Source organism: Arvicola amphibius, chromosome 15, assembly GCF_903992535.2.
Source record: "Arvicola amphibius chromosome 15, mArvAmp1.2, whole genome shotgun sequence".
Classification (NCBI taxonomy): Eukaryota; Metazoa; Chordata; class Mammalia; order Rodentia; family Cricetidae; genus Arvicola; species Arvicola amphibius.
The window spans coordinates 52,978,970-53,003,876 of record NC_052061.1 but is presented as its reverse complement, the minus strand read 5'-3'; the positions used below and the strand labels follow the sequence as shown (position 1 = coordinate 53,003,876).

Below are 24,907 nucleotides of genomic sequence, written 5' to 3'. Positions count from 1 at the left end.
CGAGCTCCAGAGCAGGGATCACTGACCACACAAATCATTAAGTTACTATCCACTAATGTATCAGAAAAAGGCATTCTGTGTCTATCTACCTATGACTATAAATGTTGGTATCAATTATTAAAGAGAAAAATGCTGTCCTCAAAGCAGAATCAGACACCCTGAATAGGACATACTCCACTAATAGCCTCTTTTCCCATCAGGGAGTAGACGAATGCAGATTGTAACAGCACAAAATTGGCAACACAGAGAAGAAAAGGCCTGTTTGGTTAGTGGTAGGGGACAGGCACGGATGGTTTGGTGATAAAGAAAGGTACGGATGAACAGGCTGAGGCTGGTGTGGTTCCCAAACACTCACCTCAGGACCTGACCAAGTCTAAAAGGTGCGAGCCCAGTGTGGTGATGCATGCGGTGAACCCCAATTCATCCAAGGCAGGCTCTGTGAGTTTGGGGCCAGCCTGGTCTGCACAGTAAGTCCCAAGCCCAAGCCGGGGCTTTACAGTATAACAAAACAATAACAGCAAAAATGAGTGCCTCAAATAGCTGTGGTTTGTGCAGCTCATGGATGAAGGTGGTTACCATTTAATAAGTGAGAATGAAAAAGTGCTGAATCTTTACTGTTTGCATTATTAAGTAACAATAATAAACCCACTACAAGTTCCAGAACCAATATGAGTTTCTGACAATGACTTTATAGAAAGAAAAGCAGAGAAACAGAGAAGACAGCCACTGCCAAGTGATTCACACAATAGAAGACACCTGGATCCCGTATCGGCTTCTGCAGGCACTCTGCTGCAAAATAGGAAAGTCCAGCAACCCAGCATTACCAACGTGGAGCCGGAGCGAGCGAGATCACATTCTAATTGCCTTCTGAGATAATTGTGGAGAGTCCTCGCCCGTACTTGATGAATGGCAGTTTCTCAAAGGTCAGAGGCAACATGGGTGTGAACGTTTCAGTTACATTAAAATCTGCTTGTCTATCTCACACTTTTAATGGACTATATCTACTTATGAAAAATTCTGCAGCATTAGTCATCTGGAAAATATTAGTTATTGAGCTATGCCAATCTTCTCAATGTTGACACATTTTCTCTCCTATCAGAAAAATCACATATGTTAACGTCTCCGCTGATCTCCTTGGGAACGTGTGATGGGGTGGGAAGTTGTCAACAGGAGCAAGTTATGGGTTGGGAAGACATCAGTCATGCTCATGGTGGGTGTGAGCTTCCAAAACCTGCTTTGCACTGTGAGGTTGGATTTCATCTTTGGCAACAAATACTGTCAGTTGTTGCCCTTGAGTGATAGGCTCCTGTCATCCGCTTGCTAGAAACCATCAGATACTGGATTCTGAATATCTACAGGCCTTCTGCCCTTTTTCAAATAAAGAGAATGCTGCCGGGCTGGTGAGATGAAGAAGGGAGCAAAGGGTCTGCTGTGCAGGCATGAGCACCCTGACGCTGGGAGAGCAGAGAGAAGGGGATCCCTGTGGCTCCCTGACCAGCCAGCCTAGCCAGAAGTGGTGAGCTGCAGGTCCAGCAAGAGAAGCTGTCTAAACTAAGGTGGACAACACCCAGCATCAACCTCTGGCCTGCACACACGCACATATGTGCACACATACGCGAGCACTGCACACGCACGTGCACGCGCATGCGCGCGCACACACACAGACACAATGAATGAAATCTAAAAGGTTCCCAATTCAAGCCATTGCCTAGCAGGTTTTTTTTGAGACAGCTGCAATGTTTTATGCCTGATTCCCACTCTGCTATTTAAAAAGCTGTGTACTTAAAGACAGGTTGAAGTAATCGCTTTCCCTGGCTCATCAAGGGACAAGCAGTATGAGTGACAAGCAGGGCACTTTCAACTGAGTGTATGGGGCAAACAAAGCATGCCCACACCTTGTGGCCAGCGAGTTACCTTCGGACTGCCCCTACCCACACAGGTGTGAAGCAAGTCAGCGATATAGTGAGGGTTCCTCGTGTCCTTGGGGCTGGGGGCGGAGGTCAGGGCCTCACACATGGTGGCTGAGCCTCTACTTCCACTATACCCCCACCCAGCCCAGTGTCTTACCCTCTGGATTTCCTGAAATGACTCATAAGAACCCGTGAGCCAGAGCCACGGGCCTGGTCCTGAGACCCTGGAATTAGTTTCCTCTTTCAGGGCTTGAGTTGCCAACAGGTCCAAAAACAGAGCCCACAGTGATGGCTGAAAAGGTCCCTTGAGGACGGATCCTCCATCAAACCCCGTCCTAACAGAACTGATGACCTCCAGCATTTTGTCAGAGAAAGTACGAAAGCCTCCCTCCCAGCAGTGCTGCCATATGACGGGCACTACAGCCCGCATGTAACAAAAGCTGTGAGGATTCCACAAAGGTACCCACACGGTGAAGGAGGTAGACCAGCACTTAAGAAGGCGATTATACTAAATATCTAGACTGTGGTTAGGCACTGCAGTGGAGAGGCTTGCCATCTCTCTCCTCGCAGCAACAGGGCTTAGCATCACATACAGAATACCATTTTGCCCTGGCCATCAAGGAATAAAATATGATTGCAATATCTTTCCTTAATTCATTTCCTGTCGATGAGATAAAACACCCTTACAAAAGCAACTTAGGAGAGGAACTATGTGACTCCCAATTCCAGTTTCCAGTCCGTCACCGTGGGGGACGTCAAAGTGGCAGCTGATCACACCATATCCAGTCTGGAACAGGGAGCACTGGCTCGGCACACATGCTCAGCTCAAGATCTCCACTCTTAGAGTCTGGACCCCTCCCTTATGGATGCTTCTGCCCACGCTGAGGGCTGGGTCCTCCTACTCCTACTGAACTATCTTAATCAGGACAAGGCTCCACAGTCATTCACACGGGCCAAGTGATCTACACAACCCCTCCCTAGCACTCTCTTGCAAGGTGATTCTAAAATCTAACCATTACAAGACTTCCACAACAGAGTGATCCCGTGCCGGTGGCCTACTGCAGCCTCACTAACAGTCTGGTGCACTTTATGTTCATTACAATAATTAGCAATAATGGGTGCTTCTTGTCGGCTGAAATTCCTCAGCCCTAAATTTTAGGAAAATGGAACTATTTAAAAATACGACAATAAAACTTTCCAACCAAGTGATCTTCTGATTTATTTAATATATAGATGTTCAAAGTCTGGCCTCCGGAACATTAAAAAGAAGATTCAAAAAGATAGGCGTCTTTAATAATGAAGCTGCTGGCTGCAGCTCAGAGGGATGGGCAGCGGTGCTGAGCCCAGGACAGCTGTGCAGGCCGTTTGATGTCATCGCTGCTTTGAAGAAGGGGCTAAAGCAGCAATAAACCATCATCACGTGACTCGAGATCCTCTGTGGTGCTCGTGCACTATAAATATTGATTTGTTTTCCTAGGTAGCGTGCTTCTTAAGTAAGGCGGAGAAAGGGCGAGTCTATTAAGGAACTCGAGCAAACGCTAAAACAGGAGATGCAAGTGTCGAGCGAGACTTCCAGCTGCCTCCTCCTCACCGTGCCGATCGCTGCTTCTCTTAGTTTTTCCAGCCGACTCATCTATTATTTAACCACTTGAGGCCATGAACAAACTTGTTCCGAAAAAGCCAAGCACGAGCTGGCATAGTATTTAATCAAAGCTAAAAACAGCTACAGTCACAGGGTTTCTTACAGAACTTACTATACAAACAGCGCAATTACTCCTAACACAAAGGGCAACCACTTCTCCCATGTCCAGGGCCAGCGCACGGCTCCTGAAGACAGTTCACGGTGGAAAAAGCCAAGTTATCAGCACGTGCAATGTTACAAAACCTACCCTCCAATGGCCATGCACCAAGCCAGGGCCTGGGAAGACTTCTCCATACAGAGGCTGTGAGAATACTTCAGGCATCCTTCCAATCTATTTCCCATGTCACTTGTCATGGCCCCAGTGCTCAGTCACACACACTGGCAGTTCCACCTTGGAGCTCTGCAGGAAGACAGTCCCAAAGCTCAGAAAGGAGCAAGCGAGGAAAGGTCCCGGGCTTTTTTTTGGCTTAATTTACTACAGTACTCCAAGCCCGGTTCTATCCTTTGGAACGCATGTGTGATGCCTTCATGAACCGCCAATCAAATGCAGCAGCGGCTCAGAATTCTCAGCCTGGTTGGATCCCAGCAACATTAGAACGAGGCCTGATCTTTGCATTCTAGAATCTCTGAGCCGAAGTTCCCAGGAAAAAATAGTCCTTCCGATAGTCAACCTTCTACAAAGAGCTGACTGATCAGAACATTGATATGGCAAGCAAGATGATTGCAGGTCCAGGGCTGAATTACCCTGGGCTATCTTAGCCACCAAACAGGTACTTACCGCCCGCCTCTTGTGACCTAACGTCCTTGTGACTATTAGGTAAGTCACTGAAACGTATTAACAGAGCACTAGCTTCTACCAATCCAAAGGCTAAGAATATCCTCAAACAGCATCGGAGGCCAACTGCTGAGATTTCCCGCTTGGCTGTAAGCTGCCCACCTGGACTTCCAGCAATGTATTTGAAAAGTACCTTGATATAGAATTTTCTTTGTTCTGTTATTATAAAAAAAAAAAAAAAATCATGGCAGTGACACCAGGTCGGAACGCTGAATTTGGAGCAACCTGAATATGTGGTCGTGGGCCACAGTCATTTGCATTGGCTCCCTAAACAGACCGTCTCTTTATTCCTTCCTAGGTGAGGGGTGTGTGTGTGTGTGTGTGTGTGTGTGTGTGTGTGTGTGTGTGTGTGTTGCACAGACAGATCTAAATGCTTCTATGCCTCGTACCCACCTGCAGCTGAAGGGTACCAAATGCCACAAGTGTTCCTGGGCCCACCCTCTCTAGGAGGTCCCCACAGCTGAATGGAAGCTGTGTTCATGTGAACTTCACCAGTTAGAGCTCACCTCCATTATTAAATTCTTCCTCCGGCACAGAAAATGGTACTTGGAAATGTTAGCAAAAATGGCCTATAAATGAAACTGATAAATAAATGTGACTTCCAGCTATCTCTCCCTTTTTTTATAGCTACTGTCTCAATTACAGGAAGGTCAATCTCTTCATCAAAGAGAAACAGTGATCCATACTGGATAGCCCAAGGGGAAGAATTTCTGTTGTTGTTGTTGTTGTTGTTACTGCTGAGAAAAGAACGAATTGCTAGTTCAAACACTGCCAATAATAGATAGAATCCCAGCAATGTAGTCTTACGTTTTACTGTCTTTACTACAGTCCTTCACGCATAGCTGAGTGCCCTCCAGGAGTGCCTGGGACACTGCACACCGCAGGTCAGAGCTGACACCCATAAGAACCGTGCGCGCTCTCTCTGAATCAGATCCCTCTTCTCCCACCCCTTTACCAGTTCAGTTCAGCAATCACGGAATCAGTTTTGAAAGCTATCAATTATGTCTGACGAGGAATTGGTCTCTCAAAAATTGCCATTGACTATTGATTGATGGAGATACTCTGTAAAGGCTCAATGCTGTCCTTGGGCATTTGTCTTTGATTATCTTATTAAGGGTTTTTAGGCGTCACTCACTGTCGGGTTAACTTTTGAAAAGCATTCGTTTTCCGTTGCTTTATAATTCGAACCTCTAACCTGCCATAGGCAAGTGCAACATGTTTGCTCACCTAGGGACTGGGCCCACGACTTTCACTAGCTGATTTTCTATCAGTGGACGTACTTGGGAGCCTCTGTCTTCAACAGGTTCTAGAATTACTCCGCCCACGCTTCTTATCCCCCTGCTTCATGGAGGCTAACCACTTAGGTTGTGTCCAGGGCTAAGTGTCCACTGTCTCCATCTGCTTCATGGAGGCTGACCACTTCAGGGGTCCCCACAGTTATGTGTCTGCTGTCTCCACCTGCTTCATGGAGGCTAATCCCTTCGGGGGTCCCCACAGTTAACTGCCCTGCTGTTGTTACTGGGTTTGTATGGTTTGTGGTGCCGGCAATGGACCGCAGGCTTCAGAACTGCTTAGGCAAATGCACTGGAATACACTCCAGCCCAAATGTCTACACTTCCTTTTGGTCGCAAGTGGGAATTTTTGTCTTAAAAATGAGTATGCACTAAGGAAACCTGGGGAGTCACTATACTCTAAGCACTCAGCTAGCTGCTGGGGGCAACAGGACATACATGGCACCAGGGATTGGTGCTGCAGAAAGCTAAATGCAGTAAGGCCCACAGGGACGGGAAAGGTCTTCTGAGGGTGAGAGCAGGACACACGCTGTCCAGTTTCAGATCAATCTCCATGGTGGCACCTTGTACATGCTGGCTGGTAATAAGTTCATTTGGCACCAGTCAGCAGCTCCAAGCAGTGAGTGAGGCTTCATCATCTTGAAGCACATGGCTGCACATCTACACATATTACCTTCAGTGTGTGGAGACCATCCACTGATAATCTAACACAGTCATTCTTCTCCTTAGGGAAGAGTAACGGACATGTTAGTACTGTCTAGGCATCTGTAACAGGCTGCCAGGGATGATGCCACTGCCACTGGCTAGACACTTATGTGGCTCAGGTGAGAGGAACTTTAACACACGAACAAGGGATTCTTCAAAGCACGGCTAAGGAAATAGCGAGTCACTTTCCCTGTCGTATAGGCAGGGAAATTTGGTGTTAGGATAAGAACAACACCCGGCAAGCGTTATTATACAAGTGATGGCGGAAATAAATCCACATCTCAGTCATCAGCACAAAGAAGATGGGCTCCTACCCAACAAGGGTGGACTAGGAATCCCAGAGTCTCAGTCTGAAACCCTGCCTTGTTCCCAAAGTTCTCAGCATCCAGAGTCCTCATCACCCAACCAGCGAATGCATTTGAACAGACCTCATACTCACAAGATAGGAAGGACAGACAGACACTGTTCCTCAGTTCATGGCCCAACTGGGGCTTCAATATCTGTTTATATTCTTGATAGGAAGAAAGGACCATGTAAAGAATTAAGAATGAGACAGGATCCTTTTCAAGGCAAGCCGAGAAACAACAAAGGCTCTTATATTTATCATAATTTACTGTCTTCTTAGAAGACTTGCATGAGTGAGGAGGAGTGTCACACTGAAGAAAAGGGACCCTGCCTGGTGTGTGTGTGTGTGTGTGTGTGTGTGTGTGTGTGTGTGTGTGTGTGTGTGTGTGTGTGTGTGTGTGATAGAGAGAGAGAGAGAGAGAGAGAGAAACATCAATCTTTCCTATTCATCAGTAGTTAGTTGTAGAGAGAGTGTGGGCATAATTCATGAAATGTTTGGCTTCAGGGTGCTCCCCAGAAGTGTTAAAGATTTAGTATAAGGTGAGTCTAGGCATGTTCTCACAAGCACCATAGTCAACTCTAGTGAGCAGCCAAGACACAAAACCATGCTGACATATACCATAGGTCAGGACTGGAGATCCAGCTAAGAGCACAGATTCCAACCCAATGACCACAGTGGGTCTAAAAGTATGTGTTTTCTAGCAATTCATGCAGGTTCTTCCCTGGGTTGCAAGGTTGCTAGACTGCCCCATACAGGATCCACTGTTGCAGGCTATTTCACGGAAGTCTGTTTGACCTTATTTCAAAGTTCGGAAGCAATGAGGGGGCAGTGATTAATATTACTACACTGTTCAGCCATGTCTCTGAAATGTTTTAAGAACCTGTCATTCTGTAGATCAGGTAACTTAGTAACGCCAACGCTATGATTTGATCCTCTCAACTGTATTAACCTTATATTACTGCATAAAGGACAAGATCAGAGGTAGTTCCAGTTCTCAACTTTCAAAGTCTAAGGATGGAATAGCTGGGCTATTTAAAAGACACAGGGAAGAAGAATCTGCATTTTCCAACATCTAATGGAATTTTTATGACATATTTTATGTTTATATTTGCACCTTGAGGAATCACAGTTCATAGTTAGACTCCCCAAAGAAGTAAACAAACATTTACATATGCTTTTGTTTATCAAGGTGCTATATTTAGCACTAGCCCACTGTGATAATACAAATGTTAGCAGGCTCTGCTACAAAATAAAGTTCCAGTCATAAGCAAAGCCATATACAATCCTCTGTTTAGTATGTCGAGAGCATCAAGGAGTCGCTGCTTTTTAATTGGGGAGATAAACTGCTTTAATATGGATGAAACATCTCTAATATTTAAGTAGCACTTTTTAGACCTGTAAATCTAAACAACTTTACCCATCACTCTGCCAGCCTGACAACTAAGCAAAAAGAATTCAGCCCAATGGTGGTTTCCTAGGCAACAAGCAGAGAGAGAACCGCTGGGAGAGAAAAAAAATCGAAAACAAGAAAAAGCATTGTGGCATTTCCAGCAGGCTTAAGAAATGCATTCTAATTGTCCAAATGTCACAAAGACAACAATATTGAAAATCATTTCATTGGAAATGATTCAAAAGATAATGCCATTTTCATTGTAGCAAACGGGGTGTGGAGAAATAGAAAAATTAGATTTCCTTTCTTTATTCTGAATTAAGTAGGGTCAGTCATCAATCTTGTCTGAATTTATGAAATTTATCTACATTAGTACAGATTTCTAATATGCCTCCTTATTTCCCTATGGCAAGTATGAGCTGACACTCCACAAAGAATCACCCAGGGTGAGGTGACTGCGTGGTTTAGCTTAAGCCTCTGGGCATCTGGGGGCACATAGAGGACCCCATGCATGTCTCGGTCTTCATTCAAAAGGAATGCTCTTTGTGATGGTTATATTGATTATCCATTTGACAAGTCTATGATCATCGTGGAGACACAGCTCTGGGCACATCTGTGAATACCTCTAGATTAGGTTAACTGAAGAAGAAAGATCCACGCTAAGTGTGAGTGGGACCTTCTACGGGCAGGCTGGATATAAAGAAATTGGAACATAAAGAAGAAAGCAGCAAGGGCATTCACCTCTCTGCTTTCTGAATGAGGCAAGGTGCTGCCTCAATCCTGAAAACACACAGTTTGTACTAACTATGACGGACTACACACGCCTAACCCAGGATAGGCCACTCGTTCCTTCAGCTGCTCTCCTCAGGTTCTCTGGTCACAGAGCGAGCAAAGTCAACAGCACAGCAGGGAAACCCAAGCCCAGGTTGAACATTCTCTCTTGCTCCCAGTTTCCTTTTTTTTAACACAGAGGCCTTGGATTCAAACTCACAAAACTTTGAGCTTGTGATTTTGAGAGCAGAGGGACAGAAGGACTAGCCTGTAATCCTGCTGACGAAATCAGTTCTGCGTTCTAGGCTTGGAAGCTCTCTTTATGAACCTTTAACTGACAGTTAACCTTGAGGAAGCCACATTGGAAACACTATGCCACACAGCAGGTTAAAGGTCTAATCTCACCCGCTTTCATATCCGTGGAGCATTGTGTCTGGTCTCTACATCGGGAGCGTTTACCTAGATGAAGAAGAGTATAATGAAAGCCCTCAGTCCACGCTGAATGTTACTGCAGTCCTAGGAGACACTCAGTATCATCACCAAACCAACCTTCTCACGTCATTCATCTAAAAACTTAGGTGGAACTGATCCAGTCATGCAGCCAAAGTCATCAATTTTGTAGCTGTAGTCAAATATTACAAATGTTTTTTCTGGTAATTTACTTCTTGATGACTGGTAAACTAATGAACAATAAAATGTAAGTAGTAATAGTAATAATAATTAGTAAAGTAATACAAATTTTGTTTCTATTATGTATACTCAACAAAGCAATGGAGAAACGCTGCGATTCCTTGCCCAGAGGCAATCAACCAGCATCATGAGACCAGTGACTGGTGTGCAAGCCCGTAACCTGGGAGCCCCAGGGAATCAACGTGCAACCCATGATCTGGGCACCCCAGAATATCAGTGTGCAACCCCGTGATCTGGATGCCACAGTGAGTGGTGTGCAACCCCTGATCTGGGTGTCCCAGGGAATGAACGTGCAACCCCGTGATCTGGGTGCCACAGTGAGTGGTGTGCAACCCCATGATCTGGGTGCCCCAGGGAATCAGTGTGCAACCCTGTGAGTGTCTGGCTCATATGTGTGTGTTCCCCTTTTCATCTATGCTTGCTCTCTTCTAAAAGCTAAAATAGCTGAAGGCATGGGAGCTGCCGCGGAGCAACCTGATAATTTACGAGAGAAGAGGATTCCGAGAAGCAGAAGCACACATGCTGGTGAGCACACTCTTGCAGCTTTTCTCATGTTTTTGATCCAGCTCCCTGGATTCTCTTACTGGTTGCTGAACACACAGAGGAGGTCACCGTACTTTATCCACACAACACACAAAATCGTCTCAAGGACAACGTAAACAGCACTGCCATTAACAAAAATCTGAGCTGGGCTTGGTGGTATCAACCTTCAGTGCTGGCACACTGGAAACTGAGGCAGAGGAATCCAAATTCTAGGCCACGCCAAGTTATAGATACAAAATCAAGAGGTGAACCTGGGCTACATGCTGAGACCGTATTTTTAAAAGAAAATGAAGCCTGGTGGATGAGCTACAATCTACTCAGGTCCCGGGGTCACTGCTGAATATTCTCCCACACCATGAGCTGGCACAGCATGCCCCCGAGTCCAGGTCTGATCAGATATGGGCAAAATTCTTTTCCTTTCTCAGTTTTAACTTTAAATCTTCCTTTTACACATTTTCTTTTTTAATTTCCAAAAGACGGGTTATTTCAGACATCAGTACACAGTGTGCTCTGAATGAGGAACGCCCCCCACAGGTGGGCTGAACGCTCGCTCCCCAGTTGGTTGCCACTGTCGGGAGAAGCGCTACTGGGAAAATACCTGGGTAACTTTGAGAAGCTGTTGCCTTGTCCCCTGTCCAGACTGTTGACTGGCGCTCGCCCTCTCCCCTTTTCCCTCTCTCCCCTCCCTCTCCCCCTTTTCCACTCTCCTTCTATCCCTCTCTCCCTCTTTCCCTTTCTCCTCTCCCCCTCTCCCTCTCTCTTGGCTCCCAGCTCCCCCCACTTCCTATTTACAAGTGGAGACATGGCCTCTCACCTTCCCACTACAGCTGACTGCCACCTGCCTTGTCCTGCCTACAGAACCAAAAGCCAAAATGGATACTTTCCTCTAACAGTTGCTTCTGGGTGTGGCATTTTATCAAAGACACAAACCAACAGCAACAAAAAATACAACTGTTTATCAACTAGAAGGATATTAATGACACTTTTGGGTATGTTGTACATCAACGACATATGTAAACAACGGACAGGAAGCTTCAGTGTGTCACAAGTAACAGGAGTCAGGGTTGGGATGTGTCTCTGTGGGCAGTGGGCTTGCCTTCACATGCACAACGTCCCGGTTTCAATCCCAAGCATGATTTGAACTGAATGTGGTGGTACAGGGTTGTCATCCCAGAATTCAAGAGGGAGAGAAAGAAGAGGCTATACAGCAAGTTTAAGGACAGCCTGGGATATACAAGACTTATTCTAAATAATAATGATAGTAATATAGCAACACATGAACTCTAACATGCAGGAAATTGTGAATTAAAAAGTATATGGCAGAAAAAGTTAATTAGAACGAATTTATTCTGAACAACGTCTTTCAATTACACTATTCCTTGGTGACAAGAAAATGTCCCCAAACTCAAAACCCTTTGAAATCGCAGATTTCGCAATCTCTCTAAAACAAACTGTGATTATAAATTACCGTGCCTCAATTGGAATAGATTTGCAAAGATTAGACAATGTTTTGACAAACCAAACTCCTTTTACGCTTGCCTTCCTGAGAGAGCGAGGAGACAGTCTACCGAGAAGCAACAGGAAGCTGCATCTTAAAAGACTTAGTCATGAGAGCCGTGCCGCACCCACCAGCATAGAAGGCCACTGCAGGTCAACACATCCCTACTCCATCAAACGACTATAAACCAAGCAAAATATTTTAATATGACAATGTAATCACTAGAAATGAGCAACCAAATGAAAAGAGAATTCTCCAGCTTCTCATCAGGGAAAACTCTGCTGCCCACAAGTTGGAGCTCATGAAGCAAGTGCACCAACTCTATTCTGTGGAACCTTCCAGAAAGACCAATCCTCAGAAAAGGCTGGTGCATTCCCAGAATGCAATAGGCATCTTTATAATCCCAATTCACATTTATCCTCACAATTTAAGAATTATGGAGTAGAGGCACTGACACGGATAGCCATGTCTGCTGGAACTTCTTACCCAGTGAATGTCTCACCCACCCACCCACCCATTCACCTTTAAGATGTCTCTGCTCCACACACCCCTCACCGATGCATGCTAATCTTAGTCTGGATGCCGCAAAAAAGAGAAGGTTTGTGGAAACCAACGTTGCCAATGTTAAACTCAAAACCTGTGGTCTGTCTCTGCTCAGCGTGAGATTTCTAGACTAGCTTATATCACTGGTTTATTAAATTGTCAAGAGCTGATAATTTAAATGAAGTCATTATTAAAAATTAAGCTGCATAAACATCCAACAACATATAAAAACAACAGCACCCAAAATGAATCTCACTGCCTGCCCTCTGTGTCCGGTACAGCTCTGGCATCTTTACAACGAGTCATACAACAGCTGTTCACATCTGCACAGGTCTACTTCAGTGGGGCTCAGCATAGACTACGTTAGATCTTAAGAATCTGATTATTAAACTTACCAGTAAAACCAGCAGACCCACTAAACCTAGACAAATTCCCTCTTCTCAAGTCACACCAAGTAAGATACTATTCAGACAGTTCTGGCCTCCCAGAAGTAGCATAAAGGGTAAATCAGGTCTCCAGGTGGGCAGAGGAGTTTTAGTAAGCAAGACAGAAACTCAGAGGCCAAGCACAATGAATGAAGTACAAAGGCTTAAGACAAGTTACCTCTAAATTTTAGCAAAACAGAGCATACAAAAAGCCTGGGTTTGGTACCCAGCACCAAATAAATCACGCCTGAAATCCCAGCACTGGGAGGTAAAGGAAAAGGGTCAAAATTCAAGGTCATTCTTGGTTACAGAGTTGGAGGCCAACACAGGATATAAGACATTCTGTCTTAAAAACAAAGCAAACGAAAACCAAAACTGTAACACAGGTTAAGTAGCACACAGATAAGCCCAGCTTCTGGAGGCCTTCAGCTGGGAACTCCAATCCCAGACAAGCCTGTGGGTGAAAGGTCAAATCTTTCACTTGTCTTTATGATGGGCAAGGAGGCTATGCAGTAAGGCTGATACTTCACCAGAAGTCCCCAGTCCCAACTCACAAGAAATGCTCATCAATACTTTTATTTCTGATGTACTCAGTTTGTTTAATACAGTTTCCCCCTCCTCCCCCCCGGTTTTTTGAGATAGAGTTTCTCTGTGCAGACCTGGCTATCCTGGAACCAGCTCTGTAGACTAGGCTGGCCTTGAACTCACAGAGATCCACTTACTTGTACTGGGACAAAAGTATAAATGCACACCACCACCACCTTTCTTTTTAAAGGAGGAATAGTAGCCACAAATATAAGCCACAGCCAAACCAAACTTCTCTGGAGCAATAAAGCCTAAGACCGTGAGCACAGTTTTGGCAATTGATACGCCATGGTGATACACAGAGTGAACGGAGGGGAAAGACCCAGCTGTAAGGACAGAACATCACTGTGACAGGCTTTCAGGGGAAGACCCAGCTGTAAGGGCAGAACGTCGCTGAGACAGGCTTTCAGGGGTGCATTTCCTAACCAAAAGCCTCGGCTGTCTGTGTTAGCAAAGTGTTATGCTCACTGGTGTTGACTCAGGATACACGTGCAGGGAGACAAGTGTGCACGGGGCTGTTGTTTAGCTGGTAAGGGTCGAGCGTGCTCAAAGCCCCAACTAGAATCTCCAGCTCCACAGGGCTACAAGCACTAGGAATGGATACTGGGGGATCGGATTCAAGGTCATCTGATACTCTAGGAGTCAGACGCCAGGTTACACCTCCAAAAGAAGTTACTTGTAAAGTCCCATAGAAATTTAGAATCTCAGGCGATAGATAAAAAAATATAAAATATACATAAGATATATAGCGACAATATCCAGTGGAAGTCCTTGGTAGGCAGCTCTTCCGTGTTTTTTTTTTAATCCATGCTAAAGAAATTTGGCCAGTGAAATTAACAGATAATGTATAACCTCAAGCCTAGGTGGTGTGATCAGTGTTTGAAGGTGCTGCAACCATGACCCTTCCCAATCTCCGACCAAGAACATCATTCTCCTGCCAGTCTCTTGGGCAGAGAGGAAGAACACTGAATTTCAGCAGGGCGGAGCTCCAAGCCAGCTGGCACGGAGACAAACAAGGTAGGATTCTTCCTGCTCCTTTTGATGCAGGGTCTCCCTATGGTGCTGAGACTGCCCTTGAACTCTGGGCCTCCAGGGATTCAGCCTCTCCCACGGAGCACTGACCATACAAAAAAATTGCATGCTCTAGAGATATGCACATAGTTAGCTATAACATAAAAGCAAAATGAAGGCCAAACTAGGAAAGGATCTATGGCCAAAATGACTTTCAATTCTTTTTAAAAAACTAGGAAATGCCCGAGCAGCCATTTCTTCTCGATGGAAAGCAAGAGCAGAAAGGACTGCACTAGGGGAAGATTGGCAGCTGAGGCAGAGGTCAGGGAGGAAAGCCTGCCCAGCTGCTGAGCTCCCAGGATCCACAAGGAGGCAAAGGGGAGAGTGGAGAAACTACCCCATGGGCTCAGTATTCACAGCCTGTGCATGATGTTTCTAATCAAAATTTCACACAGTACAAAAGTGAGTAATTATCATAAAAATTTTCTAATTATGCAAACAAGCTAAAAACTGAACAAACATTTTTGCTGGAGTATTTTTATCAAACAGAATTATATAATAATGGTCAGAATTAAACTTTTGTAAAATATTGCCCCACTGGGCTCATCTAAATAAAACAAGGTGCAAGTTAAACACTCCATGGTTCACCCTTAATGGCCACTGTGTGAAATTCTATCTCACATAATAAAAGCAAGAGGCATATACACAAGGCTATCAGGTTAGAAGAGGAATAAAGATCAGATCATTTCTCTGGCTTCTCATCACCCAAGCTTCGGGATTCTCCTTAGAGGCTGGCCCACAGATCAGAGACCAGTGCAGAGTTCACATGGTATTGCTCTCCTGAGATCTGACCCATCAGGAACTGTTTCTGTCTCCCTTTCCCAACCCACGTGTTCCAGTTAAAAGGCAACCGGAACCATTCAGCTAATATAAGTCCTTATTAATGCAACTAATCTCCAGCTGCTTTGCCTTGTTCTAAAGTCATAAATCTTCAAGCTGGAACATCACTGCCAAGCAACATAATATTCTTTCCCAAGTCATTATTACAAACGCTATATTTAAAATAAATACAGCTCCAGCTGATTTAAATAACAAATTAGCCAATGGATCAGCCACGGACCACAGTGACATTTTAATTAAGTGTGATAATAGGCTGTATAACCTAGAGAGCTCAGAGACGCCCTTTGGTCGGGGTCTTTTCTAGATTACTGTTGATCCAAGCTGCCCTGACTGATCCAGTTGTAATTTTCCATCTTTAAACATGAGTATTAACTTAAAAAAAAAAATCATCCCTGGCTACTTCTGTTTCCATACATAACCTCATCACCAGCTTTGTGTATATACTTAGACATTAACACATTTATGAATGTATATTTACAGTGTGTCTATCTAAATACTAGGATATTGACACATACATATATAAAATTATAAAAAGGCAACTATACAAGGCAAGAAAAGACACCTAGTGGGCAGTGCTAGAACTGCAAGGTGTCTCTTACTACTGCGACAGCTGCTGCCATTTCACACTTAAGGTTGCCCACTGTCAGGAGTCCCACAAGACGACCAAGCTACACAACTGTAACATATATACAGTGTGCCTAGGTCAGCACCATGCAGGCTCCCTGGTTATCTGTCTGTCTCTGGCTCTTTTACTGGCTTTTGGGACCCTATTCCACATACTGAATTGCCTTGAACAGCCTCAATACATGGGAAGGTATTTAGTCCTTTTTTGTTCTTTTTTTCTTTTTTTTATTGATTTTTATTGAGCTCTACATTTTTCTCTGCTGGTACTTAAGTCTTACTGTAACTCGATATGCCATGTTTTGCTGATACTCATGGCAGACCTGCCCTTTCTGAAATAGAAAGGGAGGAGTTGAAGACTGGGGGTTGGGAACAGGGGGGTGGAGTGGAGGAGGGACTTGGAGGAAAGGAGGGAGGGGAAACTGAGGCCAGGATGTAAAATAAATAAATAAATTTATTTTTTTTAAAAAAGAAAGGTTGCCAATTCACAACTGAGCCAGGTGTGCTGGCTTATCCAGTCAATCCCAGAACTGGAGGAAGAGGCAGAGGCAGGCAGAGTTTGGAGTTTGAGGCCAGCCTGGTCTACAGAGTGAGTTCCAGCACAGACCGAGTTCCAGGACAGTCAAGGCTGCACAGAAAAACCTGAGCTAGAAAAACAAAAGAAAGGAAAGGTTGAGGAAACAGAGGGAAGCGGCTGTGAAGCCCTAGACCAGACAGATGAGCAGGATGCAGAACATTCCAGACCTTTCAGAGTAGCATAGGAGGAAGGAGGCCAGTGCAGGAAACTCCAGTCAGAGGAGATTTAAGAACAAATGAGGCCAATGGTTGGCACTCATAACAAGAGGCAGAAACAGCAGGGAGAGGGAGGAGCAAAGCATAGACCTCCCGCATAAAACTGTAGGGTGAGCTCGGTTTGCAACGGTCAGCATCATGAAGACATTGAAGGACATTTCAAATCCAGAACGTGGGGAGACCTTTCTTATAGGCACCTACTTTCTGAAGAGGGGGGATCACTGGTCTCCTGCATCGTGTCTACGCACCCTAGCACTCACCCACACTCTGCATTTACCGTGTGAATGTGCCATAACTAAGACTCTGGAGCAGAAGGTTTGCCTGTGGGAGCTGCAGTCTGGACAAGAAATGTCTCCCAGAAGCCATGAGTTACAGTCCAGAATCAGCGGCACTACCAGAAAGTGTCAGACTCTTCTAGAAGCAGAGACTTCAGAGAGGAAGCCAGGTCATGGGAGGGAGCCTTCACAGGACATTCATTACCAGGCCCTAACCCCTCATTGTTTCTAGTTTGCTTCCCGGCAACCATGGAGAATTCAGTGTGCGCTCCTGCCCTGCTCCACAGTGACACCACAGGCCGCACAACAGGATAAGGCGGTTGTGAAATCAACCCATGGACTAGAATAAATAATCTGGTCAGTTATGGAAACTTGATTATCTTTAGCATTTGTCAGTGATGGAAATCTCACTCTCACAGTAGGCAATAAATTGATAAATAATTGAAAATCAATAGACATAATTTGAAACCAAAATGACTTTGACTTTAAGGGACATTTTCATCCTTTAAAATGTCATCCCACAGAGACAATTAGTTGTATCTAGAAATAGAGGAGGGTACATCAAAGTCATACTTCCAAAGGCTTTCCCTCATCACTGGGACTGACTCAATGGCTCTGAGACAGAAGCGAAACCTCCAGCTGGCCACAAGAGCCAAACAGGAGCAAATAAAACAGGGAATACAAAACTACTGCCGGCGATTAAATATTTTTTTGAGAAAAATAAATAAGTAAACATATTCTCCAGAAAAAAAAGAGAGCTATGTCAAGCGCAGCAAAGCAAAAGGAGATTTTTATCTTCCAGGCTTTCAAACCAACAAAATAATACACAATGTATATGGGACAGAAACGAAGAGAAAGGAGGACTTAGCACTCAGTGTAATAGAAGGTGAAGCTAAAGAAGACACTTTGTATATTCACTACTGCACAGTGTCTACTGAAACATTTTCATTAGCTATTCCTTTTCTGTGTAACAACAGACTTCTTAACATAGTCATGGCAACACTAACATGGCAGATTTCCAGGTGTAAATACCCATGACCGCATTTGATAGACAGACAATATAGTCAGACATATCAGGTAGAGTCCCATAAAAAAAGGAAGAGATCCAGTCAAGCCCTTGAAATCAAGAAAAACTTAATCATTGAGGACAAGAAGTGGTTATGCAATTGGGAAGAAAGCATGATTCTGAGAACACACTCCTGCAACAGTGCGGAATGAGAAAGAACTGTCTGTACAAGGGTCCAGTTCCACATGGCTTGCCTCGAACTTCAAAGCAGCTTCTGAAGAAACCTATGGTTCATGTCCAGAATACATGTCAAGGGCATGAATCCCATTAGGTCAGTCTGTCCTGATGGGACCAGGATAGTCTACAGGGCCAAGTTTACCTGTGTTTATATGAAGCACACAAACTCTCAAGAAGACAATATTCCTCAGGCTATTGGATTGCTGATCGCACACAGTGAAATAAATAGCTTTACATATATTAAGATGTCCGTGTCCATGTCCGTGTATGATTGTGTGTGTGTGTGTATATGTGTGTGTTCTATAACTTAAGTGCTCTAAGACCGGAATAGTTCCATGGGAGAGTACATGCTAAGAATGCAGAAGACTGTGGGTTTGAACCCCAGATCTGAAGCAACAGGAAAGGTGTTTCTCCCAGACATAAATAAAAGCAAGACCCTAAAATTCACTCTATTTTTTAAAAAAGAAACTTAAAAAAATGATGCTAGCCAGGAAGTGTAAGGCACATTTGAATCATGTATTTGGAAATGCAGTAGTTAACCAATGAAGATGTTTTAGGGTGTTAACAATGTGTGTCATGCATTTTCAACAAAGCTTCTTTTCTTAGATTCAGACCTAAGCTACGGTTGTGACTTAAAGCACCTGTATGCTGTTATTCCAACTCATTGAGCCTGCTGCCAAGTGGTACAAAGAGGAGATGTCTTGTGAGAATTTTCCTAGAGCTACAGTTTGCAAAGCCTGTGATCTTCAAATGTCCTTCAAACAGCACAGCATCTATAGCCTCAGTGGAGAGGAGCTGGCCCGTGTGTACATGTCTAGGTGTTCCTGGGTACCAGCTGCACAGCACCCTGATAAGTTTGCAATGTAATTTTGGGGAGCCTCAGTGAGAGGAGCCCAGGTGAGAGACTACCACCCAGTGAAGTAGTGGCCATCTCTGTCTTACCTGTGTAGGATATGTCTTGAGTTCTGAGGTGGGCTAATGTATTTTATCCGTTTGTTACAGCCAAAATGGGTGATCAGGCAACTATAAAAACACTCTACAACCTTAATCATCATTTATTGATTGCTGATAGCGGATTTGAAATCTGAAAAATAAAGCACACTTCTTTGTGATACCGAGTATCACTAGGAAAAGATAATTTTTCCTTGTGGTATTTAAGCGTCATCCTTTGGAACAAACAATACGGTACAGGCAGCTAGCTGCCATCGCCTGACAGCCTGTCTTATCTGCCAAATTGCTCATTAGGTTTGGCAATTTTCACCTGCTCCTCCAGTTTATATTCCAGCAGGGAACAGGCACCATTCCGCTCTCAGCATCTCTGCAGTGAGCTCCTAACAGCCCTTTGTTAACACGGCACCCTCTCCCTCACACCTCAAAAGCCCAATCGCCTTATGTACCTACATTATTTCTAAAATGTCCATTTGGCTTCCACCATGGGAAGCCAGCCTAGCTTCGGTAGAGCATTAGAATAGAAGCGAGCATGTTGTATAAGCAACACTATAGACCAATACTAAATGTAATTCTTAACTCAGAAGCAGAACCCATAAGCCAAAGGAATTTGCATCTTTAAAATGCTCATGTCAGGGAGTAGCTGAAGTGGGTACAGGTTAAGAAAAGAGATGCCACCGTCCTCTTCCCATTGGGACAGATCGTCCAACCTTTGCTGTAGGACTGAAAGGAGAATGCTCTAATTTATAAACAAACACTGCAGTAGTACAACCAACAGAGTGGAGAGACTCTAAGAACCCCTCACCCCGAGCCTGGGAGCATGGTGGCATTTGGGATGGATTGGTACATGTGGGGCGAAAATCACCAAAGATAGAAAACAAAATGTCTGATGCTCTATAAAAACAAATTCTGATGGAATACTGGTTTTCATTATGTAGAAGTAAAATATTCACTACCAACTCTGCAATTAGCTAGAAAATTACAATAATTACAGCAATTTTGTATCCCATCTCCAGTCCAATTAATAGATATATGACCTTGTCAACATGTAATAATCAGATTGCATCCACAACAAAACTGGAAGGGCTCTGGATGCTGAATGGAGCTTACTCGGTGAGGAGGCAATTATGTGAAATTCTGAGAATAGCATTTGTATGCCATGGTCTAAAACCTCAAAAGGAAATACAATAGAATAGTATCTGTACTTTCAATGTGTATTTAAATCAGATCCAAGAAACAGCATGCTAATATCAGCTAAATGTTAAAGGCTAGGTCTCTAAACCAAAGATTGTCAGTTTTCTCTATCTCTGAACAAATCTTTAAATAGATCTCGATATTCTTAGATAAGGAAAAATCTGAGATCAAAAAGGAAAAAGGCAGACTGGCCAAACAGCTGAGCCTTGACGGCACTTACTGTGCAAGCCTGGTGATATGAGTTCAATTCTAAAACCCACATAAAGGTGAGAGAGAAAACAAACTCCAGGAAGTTGTTCTCTCTTGTCTGTATGCGTGCTATGGCACATGTACCCACACGTATGTATCGTGTATGTAACTAGCTTTGTAGACCAGGTTAACCTCGAACTCACAAAGATACCTACCTGACTCTGCCTCCCAAGTGCTAAGACTAAAGGTGTGTGCCACCACTACCTGGGTAACTTCATATAGTTTTAAAATAATTTAAGAATTAAAGACTTAAAAGTTACTAAAATAAAATGTAACTAACCAGATACTTTGTCAATACTTGTAACTAACCAGATACTTTGTCAATACTTGTAACTAACCAGATACTTTGTCGATACTTGTAACTAACCAGATACTTTGTCGACACTTTGTAACTAACCAGATACTTTGTCGATAACCAGATACTTTGTCGATACTTTGTAACTAACCAGATACTTTGTCGATACTTTGTAACTAACCAGATACTTTGTCGATACTTTGTAACTAACCAGATACTTTGTCGATACTTTGTAACTAACCAGATACTTTGTCGATACTTTGTAACTAACCAGATACTTTGTCAATCCCTTTCCAGCAGTGTTATTTTTAGAAGCTATGATATCAATAGAGTGTACAGCACTCCCAAATTTACTGGAATCTTCCTTTGACTTTGAAGACAGATGTAAGAGCCACTGACCAGAAGGATGACAAGAGTCCAACGTGAACAACAATACTCTCAGAGGTCCTGCTTGCATGGCTGACCTCTAGTTTCTTGCTATTCCAATCAGACTGAACAGTTGCTACATTATTAGTTACTTATTCAGTGTGTTGGGGTCATCAACTCCCTTCCCATTCATGCTTTTGGATGACTCATTAAGGTCTGGGAATTCTTCCTTTGTGAGCAGGCACATGTGTGTGTCAGTGCACAAAGTGCACGTGCCACAGTACCTGAGTGGCATATGAGGACAATCTGCAGGACTCAGCACCCTCTTTCTATTGTCTGGGTCCCAGGGATGGCGCTCAGGTGGTCAGGCTTGGTGGCAAACTCCTTTGCCCACTGAGCCATCTCGCAGGTTCTCTCAACTTTTAGGTAACTGCCATTTGAGTGTAAGACAATGATCCCTTTTATTCTGGGCTTCCCGGTATTGGCTCTATTGATCTCTGTGCACAAGTGTGTGCAATATCTTCACTCTATATTACAAATTTATCTGGCAAACTTTATGGTGATTGATTAGAGTCGTTTCTCCATTGAGAAAGTCTTTTCATAGAGTCCTGTCTTCATACTACAAATGTGTAAATAAGAAAGATGGTAGAAAGTTCTGTGATGCCAAGGACTGCCACTGTCTCCTTGTCTCTCTCTGAACTCTCAGTTCCTAACACATTGGTTGGCAAGGACAGACAATCTTGTATAGTGTGTTTAGATATCATTGACAAAACAGTGCCATCTTCACAGGTGTGACGGCTGACTGTCCTGTGATCAAGAGGACTATCTACATTAGATTCTTAACTCCTTACTTGCTGGGGCTAGTCAAAGCATAACATCTAAATTAATGTCACACACGTAGTCTCCCTAATAAAACAACACACATACTTGAAATATAAATTCATCTTCTCTAAAATTGTTTAAAGAAGATTTAAGTTAAAAACTGATTTCAACTTCAGCACATTCAAAGTCATTCAGCCAAGCAGGAGTGGCTATTCCTGAGGAATTCTGTTGGGTTCAAGGAAGGGGAAAAAAGTAAAAATTAACAGGATGCATGTTATGAAAATGCTCCTCCACATAAACACAGGAGGTGCTGTTCAGGCAACATTTTACTTATTTTTATTTTTTTAGAAAAGAGACAAACACAAGCTACACAAACCAGAAAACAAAGGCCCTCAATTTAAGCATGTGCATTTAAGATATAATGTCCAAACGTCAGGCACCTAAGTATCTGTGCTATTTTATAGTTTCATTTTCGTTAAGTCAAACTTAGGTAATCTACATTTCATGCACAGGCTCAACCTAAGTAAACCTTCATTTCACTATGTGCTAAAAACAAAGGCAGATAATAAAAAGACAGGGTAACCTGTGGACAACTTCATTGCTTCCTATTTTAAAGAACACTGACTGCCTCAAGTAAATCCAATGAGAGTTTTGCTTTGTATTTTTCAATACAGGGCCTCAAGTAGCTCCAGAGTGGTCTCAAAGTTGTTATATAGGCATGCTTGATCCTGAATTCCTGATATTCTTGCCTCTATCTCCCAAATGCCTGGATGACAAGAGCATACCACCACATCTAGCTGAGGACTTTCTGGATAATATACCCTTGAAATGACCAATTGCTGTTTCCAATTATTTAAAATGGTTTAAAATAAATTTGCTTATATATGCACAAAGCACAGAAAAGCAGCATGCATCTTAAGCTGGCGGGGAGGCTAAGGGAGCAGTCATTTGAGAATATCCAGACAAAAGGGGTGGTGGGAGGGGTTGTTCTCTCCAACCTTGGAAACATTTTCCATTGGACCTGGGTCTCCTGTGCTCCAGAGGATGGAATTAATTGAAGGAATTGGTTAGCATCGTTCTATATGCAGGCATAATTCTGCAACCCATCACTCTCAGGACACACCCCACAGTGTACTTTCAGGATCTTTATCCCTATGTGTGATATAACTTCATAGCAACTTCCAGGTAGCCTATCAGACTTGTTAAATGTTAGTGTGCTTTGCTTGTTTTACACACACACACACACACACACACACACACACACACACACACACATATATATATATATATATATATATATATGCGCGCCGGGCGATGGTGGCACACGCCTTTAATCCCAGCACTCGGGAGGCAGAGTTCACAGAATCTCTGTGAGTTCGAGACCAGCCTGGTCTACAAGAGCTAGTTCCAGGACAGGCTCCAAAGCCACAGAGAAACCCTGTCTCGAAAAACAAACAAAAAAAGATTATATATATATATATATATATATATATATATATATATATATATATATTGCTGCTTGCTGCTGACAGAATCCAGGGCCTAATGTATGCAAGGCACATGGCATGCCCTGATCGACAGCTATATGGTAGGGCAGTAAACAGGAAGTGGAGAGGGTGTCAGGGCTGGAGGACGGAAAGCAGTGTTGTGAAGCACCGTCTTCAGGACAGGACATGACATTGCACTCATGAGCTTCCTGAAGCTGTGGCCACTTACACAAGACCAACAATGCTAGATCATGTCAACAGGTTGGGAAACACTCCAGCAGGCTGCATCAATTGGATTCTGTGTTAGAGAGGGAGAAGATGAAGGAGAGAATAAGAAGGAGGGAGAGGGAGGAAGAGGACAGAGAAAGTGGAACGGAGAGAGAGAAAAAGGAGAGGAAGGAGCAAGAAACAAGACCATGGAAGGCTTTGGGGCTCAAGGCAAGAAAAGCAGCAGAGAATGGAAAGACATAAGGATCTATGTTACTGGCTGCATTGTAAACATGTATGAAAGTGCCAAAGAACACGTAACAATAGTCTTTACAAATAAATAAAGGAACAAGACTTACTGGGAACCAAGGAGGCTGGAGACTGGTAAAGAGTTTGATATTTCTTTTATTTTTTCCTTTTATGTAGAGATTTCCTTTATCTTATGCATAGTCTCTGAGAGAATTACAAGAATGTTTTATCTTTTCTCTCTTTGTATTTTGGATGCTTAGTATTAGACTTAGGTTCAAGTGAGCTGCATATTTTAAATTCCTAGTTGACTAAATAAAACAAAAAAAGGAAGGAGCAAACAACTAAAGAAGTAGATGTAGCTTCCAGACATGCCGAAGCAAGTTGCTAAAATGCTATAGACCACCATCAATGAGAAACAAGGGATTAGAATACATTCAAGGAGAATAAGAGACATGTTCTAAATAATTACCTATGCCATTTTTTACATAGTTACATGTTATTAATCAACTACGGGGGGGGGGGGGGGAGGGACAACCAAGGAATCTCAGTCGCTAAAAGCCACAGAAGACCAGGTGTCCACTTTGAAGAAAATCGAAAGGCTCTTAAGCAGAGATGTATAAAGATAAATGAGCTTTAAAAACGCATTTATTTCTTTTGGGAAGGAAAGTGGGTGAGATAGGGTCCCATTATGGCTCAGCTCATAGTGTCCCCTCCTCAGCCCCGAGAGCAGGATGGCAGGCGTATGTCAGCATGCTTGACCTACATGATAAATCGCCTGAACACCTTCTCACTGCTAACAATGGCTCAGCTCTGAAATTTTACAAACAAGTGTTATTTCTAGAAGAAATATTTCACTTTCCAGAGTAACGTTTCCGGAACTGGTTATGGAACCCATCAAACAAATGTCCTGGAACTGGAGTTCCCGGGGCGGGGGGGGGGGGGGGGGGGGGGGGGGGAGGGGCACTTTACCCCTCACAGACTCTCTGTCTTCCTAACTTTTGAGGTTCTAGCTACCTCTCTCCCAAAACCCCACTGATGACTTCAGTGCAGAGGTCATGAAATACGTGTTCTGT

General features: G+C 43.7%; 1 protein-coding gene across 15 annotated transcripts in view; it reads right to left on the bottom strand.

Annotated features, from left to right (window-relative positions):
- Positions 1-24,907, bottom strand: part of Pard3 (par-3 family cell polarity regulator) — a 516,377-nt gene that overhangs the window by 296,759 nt on the left and 194,711 nt on the right. The window lies entirely within an intron of this gene.